Source organism: Grammomys surdaster, unplaced genomic scaffold (genome assembly GCF_004785775.1).
Source record: "Grammomys surdaster isolate TR1022 unplaced genomic scaffold, NIH_TR_1.0 332640, whole genome shotgun sequence".
NCBI lineage: Eukaryota > Metazoa > Chordata > Mammalia > Rodentia > Muridae > Grammomys > Grammomys surdaster.
This window is the reverse complement of record NW_021627865.1, coordinates 50,945-57,245: the sequence shown is the minus strand read 5'-3', so window position 1 is coordinate 57,245 and position 6,301 is coordinate 50,945.

Genomic DNA, 6,301 nt, shown 5'->3' with positions numbered 1-6,301 from the left:
AGAGAGAGAGAGAGAGAGAGAGAGAGAGAGAGAGAGAGAGAGAGGATGTTTATTTATTGCTAGGTGCTTTTAAGTTGGTTTATAGTGACAATTGGGAGTGAAGAGCATAGCCAAAACATTTGAACAATATGAAATGTGGCCAGAAAAACAAACAAACAAACAAACAAACAAACAACTTCTCTAAAGTTGTTGGATGGATATGACTGTTAAGATTAATACCATTAGAAGGAATGGTCTAGTAAAATGGTTCAGCTGATAAAGGCATGTGTCGTCAAACCTGATAATGTGGGTACAGTCCCTGGGCCCCATGTGATGGAAGGAAAAAACAAACTCCCAACAAGTTGTCTGGATCTCTGCACATGTTCCATGCTGTTGTGTGGCTGTTGTGTTACTATCATGTAGCTTTATTTCTGCAGTAACATGCACAAGCCTCTATTTTTTTATTTTTCTATCACCCCAGATAAAAAAAAATCAAAGACAAACCTAATTATGGATAACACTAAACTCCAACTTGGTGAACCAATGAGTTTTATTGGGTACAGGTATATGGGTGGGTTACTTCTGCAAGCAGAAATGGCCCAAAAATAGCTGCATCACCAAAATTCTACTCTAGCATGGGTAGCAACATATGAAAGCTGGAAACCTGGAGCTCAATATGCCTGCAGGCAGCTCAACAGGGTAAGAGTGTTTTTTACAGATAGTTCAGTTTCTCTGAGTCTCTTCCAGGGAGCTCATCTGATTGCTCTGTCTCTCAGCAGTCCTTACAACATATATATATATATGTGTGTGTGTATGTGTGTGTGTGTGTGTGTATGCTTGCTGCTGCTTCTCTCTCTCTATCTCTCTCTCTCCGAGTGTGTGTGTATGTGTGTCATGTGCCATGTGCTGTGGTGAATTTGGTCAGTTTCAGGGACTTCCTGAAACCATTGAGGTGTTTACTTCCTAAGGTTAACAGGTTTCCCTACAAAATGAAATGTTTTACCTCCCCTTAGAATATTCTTTTGTTTTACCTCCCTATAAACATCCTAGCCTGTGTCTTAAGGAGCTTCCCTCTAAGATGGATGTGTTTAATCTAGGAGGAAACTGTTATAAATCTCTCTCTCTCTCTCTCTCTCTCTCTCTCTCTCTCTCTCTCTCTCTCTCTCTCCTCTCTCTCTCTCTCCACACACACACACACACACACACACACACACACACACAGTGGGGGTGGGGTAAAGGATGTAATTTTTAAAGATAAGCACTTTGCGCTAGGACAGTAGAAAAGATGCCTCAAAAACATCTCAGGAATTGGCTAGAAAGCACTCATCACAGGCTTCAGGAATAAAAGTGTAAACTCAATTGAAAGATCTTCCCCTGAGGAGAGATAGCTATTGTGTACCCTTTACACAGAGGCTACTGCAACTGTGCATGTGTGTGTGTGTGTGTGTGTGTGTGTGTGTGTGTGTGTGTGTGTGTGAAGTAATAATGCATAAGCTGATGGTAGACTGTAAGATGCTGCGTTTTTTTCACCTGTGCAGAATGCATGAATTATAGGGCCAGAGAAGTTTTGGCACACATTTCAAAAGAAGGAATAATAACTTCAGCACTATGCTAGGATGAGGATTCCTGGAGGTTGTCCCTGAGAAGACAATGTATGAAGCTGTGAGGTAGAAATGTAACTTGTAGTGGAGACCCCAGCTTGCTAGAGATGCCAGCAATGTGGGTTATCCATTAAGGAAAGCCACTTAAGGGCAACGGATGGAGTCAGCCTCATGAAGAGATTACGTGTGCTGAGCAAGTCAAGTCCATCAGAGACGAGGCTGTATAAGCTTTCTGGGATCAACTCAGGATACTGCATGCCCCAGTGCCACACTCAGAGCTATAGGGTCTGTTGTTTGCTGATTTTCAGTCCTCCTTTGGTCCCATCTTCTTTACCATGCCCTGACTTCCCCCAATTGAAATAGAAATGTTTTCTCTGCATCAAAGGTAATTTCATTTTGGATTTGTTATAGGAGTTTACAGGTAATGGTTTACCTTGAGACTCAGGAGTGACTTTGAATCTGGGATTTTGAATAACAGAGGAATCGTTAAGACAGTTCGTTATGAGATCATCATGGGAGCCTTTGGAGATGAGGGGAAGATTGTCACAGCTGGAATATGAAGTAGCCCCCACAGTCTTACTTGTTAAAGTGTAGATTCCCAGCTAGTGAGGCTATTTCGGGAAGTTCAGAAATGTCAGAACATCTGGATGTGGGTCAAGCTGGGGGAAGCTGATCATCAAGAGTGAGTGCCTGCTCCTGGACACTTCTTGTCACTATCTCTGCTTCCTAGGTGTAAGGACACAAACTCTGCTCACTCTGCCTTCAGAACCCTGACAGTTCCCTGAAATTATGAGCCCAGATAAATCCTCCTTAAGTTGTTTTGCTAGATATTTAGTTTACAGGTAGATAAAAATAACTCATACAGAGGAATATCTGGGGCATGGAATATTTACATTTTGGTCCAACAGAAAGCAAAGTCTGGGCACTTGTGGGATGTATGGTTAATGTGTGGACACTAATGAGGACTATGAAGGGGTCACAGAGGGAAGATGTTTCAAAATAAGGAGTTAGAAGTGCTGAAGATCAACTTACTATGTGATAATTTATCAATCAATGAATCCACCCCTTCTCTATACTTCAGATTGCTTTGATGGTTCACCCATTCAGTATTTACTGGGCTAGCTGTCCCAAGAAGTGTTCTTTAGCTGTCTTTTAGTAGATCTAACAGTGGAATGTCCATTCAGCTTTGTGGGCTTGAGAGCGTACCTCTCTGATTAACACGAGATTTTACCTTATGCCACATGGATGTTATATGCTACTTTTGTTGCTGTGGCAAAACATCATGGCCAGGGCAATTTAAGGGAGAGTTTCTTTAGGCTTACAGTTCCAGAGGGGTGAGTGCCCGTCATGGTGGAGAAACATGGCGGCAAGTGGCAGGCACAGTGAGGAGAGGGAAGCTGAGAAGTTGAGGTGCTTGAATTTTTAAATGCAAACAGGATGCAGAGGAAGAGTAAACTGAAGGCAGGGAGGCTTTTTACTCTTAATATCCAACCCCAGTATCATGCTTTCTTCAGTAAGCCTGCACCTAAAGCTTTCCAAAGAGAGTCACCAACTCGGGACAACAGTTGGTGACTCTCAACAGCCTATGAGGGAAGTCTTACGCAAATCACTGTAAATGTGCTCTGTTTTTGACTGTGTTATTACCACCACAAACTATTATAAACTTACTGACTTACACAACGCAAATGTTCATACAGTTCAACAGACTTAGAAATCCAAGCCTGAGATCTCTTGATCAAAAAAGATGTTGCAGCATCGCATCCCTTCCTACAGGCTCTGGGAGAGAATCTGTTTTTATAACTTTTCTAAAGCTCATTTCCTTGCTAGCCCTTAGCTCCCATGTGCCTTAGTTCTTATATATGGCTCCTTATACCTAAGAGCCTGCAATGGGAGCTAAATCCTTATGCTTCTGTCTCTCTTACTCATCTCTTCTTTTTAACTTAGTGATTCATGTAATTAGATGTAGTGTCTCCAGTAGAATACAGGACAGTCTTCCCATTCAAGGTCCATAATAGCTTTAATCACACCTCTAAAGTCCCTTTGCCGTAAACTGTGGCTTTACTGTAAGATGTCTCCAGTAGGTTAATGAGTTTGAACACTTGGCCTCCAGTTGGTGATACTGTTTGGGTGGATTATAGAACCTGTAGGAGGTAGATCCTTGCTGCAGGAAATATATATCTCATTGGGGCAGGATTTGAGGTTTTATAGCCTGGCTCCTACTTTTGATACTCTCTGTTTCCTATGTACAGACAAAATGTGACAGACTGGCTAGAGAGGCTCCTGCTACCGTTCCATCTTCAATATAATGGAACTGTAAGTCAAAATAAAACCTTTCACCCCTAAGTTGCATTCTGTCATGGTATTCTATCAAAGCAGGAGAAAAGTAGTTTTAGATACTGTGGTATTGGCATCTTTGAGGTTTAGCATAATTTACGCTCTGCTAACTAAAAGACATCTCAGTCACTATCTAAACCAATAGAGTGGTTCAGTGTGAATCAGCAATAGAACCTGGCTCTGTGACACCTGTGTCTGTTCTTATTTTATTTATCACTTTGCAGTTATCATCACCATTTTAATTAAATGTTGTGCTTTCCAGAGAGACACAGTGGAATCATAGTACAAAGCACCTGTCTCTGACATCTTCATCTTTCTTTGTGTCCCAGATGATAACAATGTTATTAAAACCATTCAAATGAAGCATTAGTGTGATTGCAGAACCAAGTCTACTTGGATGTAAGAACAAGAGATTTCATTCCACTTTTGTCTTTGAGGGTATCTAGTTGAGTATTTTTCTAATACGATTTTAAAGAATAACCCAGTACCATCCTGTATCAGAGTTTTTCCTAAATCCCAGCCAATTTGGCCTCTCCTGAAAGCCTGACTGCTTTTCATTTATGATATTTCTTCCAAGTTCAGGGAAAACTTGACTTTTCATCTCTTGATAAGAAGAGAGGGTGGGGCCAACTGTTTGTACGGGCCAGATATCGAATCTGTATGAAAGGCCAGTGATAAGGAAAGATGGCCTGCTGCCAGACTAGGGGAAGGACCTCTAAGAGTTGCGGAAGGAAAGGGCTAAGCTTCCTGCCTTGACACGATATGGGATTCAAGTCATTCTAATTGGTGTTAGACACAATTAAAAAAAGAAGAAATTAGTACCAGAAGGAGACAAGAACAGAAACTCCAAGGCCTGCTTTTAGGAGGCAGAAGAGATTGGATTTCTGATCTCTCTTCCTTACTCAAAGCTCCAAAGAAGCTCAAGCTTCTTTTTTCCTACAAAGAAATCCATGTTCCTCAAGTTTAAGAGATTCAACAGAGTCACTTTGAAACATCATCTGGAAATACTTGTTACAAAAATACTATGATGTAGCTGCCTGGAGAGCCCCCATAATGGATATAAAACATTTAAGTGCTTATACATAGTAGCAATGCCCGTTACTACAGCACCCTTGCCATTCATTGTCTTTTGGTATGACCTAACTTGTTACTTTCATGTAGATTCAATATGTAAAGGAGCATCCCCATAACCTCCCAGAGGATAGTTAAGATAAATTGTGTACTGCAGCAGGTAACAGAGTGAAGAAGGCATTGTATTAGTGTTGATGTCTTTAATGGCATTAGATTTCACACCAATAGCTACCTGTGTTAATGGGGAGTTCTGTGTAGCTTCATCTATCATTCTTTATCATGTAGGGGATTTCTATGGAAGCTATAAGATTCAAATTCACGAGTTGTGGAGGTGCCAACCATTGTTCAATGATTTTCTTTTGAGAACTGCATAGATCTTCAACAGATGTGACCTCTCAGGGGCGAAGGGGTAGTTGGCAAAGAGCTGGTGAGCTCATGCCTACACATGGCAAGGTTTTGATAACTTACCTTCATAATGGATCAGAACTTGAGGATGGCGTCATCACAACTGAACTTTCTTTTTCCATGTTTAACTCTATGGAACATTTGAGGACCAGCTCAGCTGGAACCCCATGTGGAATCCCCACAGTAAATTCCTTGATGGATTTTTTCACAGTTCTCCTAGGATTTGATAATCCCTGGAAGAGCCCTTCCTTTACAAATACTTCAGGAACTCAGAGGCTTGTTTCACATAGGTGAAGCTGCTGTTATTTGGCTGTGCCCGTGAGTCTCCTTACAACTCCTTTCAAAGTTGAGGTCAGAGTGTTTGCTCTACCTCTCCACTCCCCCTCCCTCGCTTATTCCCAGAATAGCAGCAAAATACTAAAGTAATTTTCAAAACCTGTAATGTGGCCTATTTCCAAATTTTGTTTTCACCTCAGCCTGAGATAAATCTAGATGAGCAGAAAAATGCCAAGGGTGCCAGGATTCTTGTTTGCCTTAGCTCCTAGATGTTGTGGGAGAAATGCCACCCTTGTCAGAGCATTTATATCTGTGTGGATAATTGTATCGATGCTGATATCTGTCATAAACAGCAACAGGTTATAGTTGCCCTGAAAGCTCAGCTAGTACTGTTTATTTCTTTATTTTGTTGCTTACCTCAATCTTTGTATGACTGCAAGTTAGCTGTTTAGTCCAAGTATGGGTTCTCTCATTAGCAAAATAAACATAATTCCATTTATTTGTGGAGCTGATATGAGATGTATATACGTTGCTGTATACCAAGCCCTTAGCACAATTCCTGGACCCCTACCCCCCACCCAGTACACTCAACTATGCTACATTCCATCATTTAGGTTAGCAAGCTGAAAGAATGG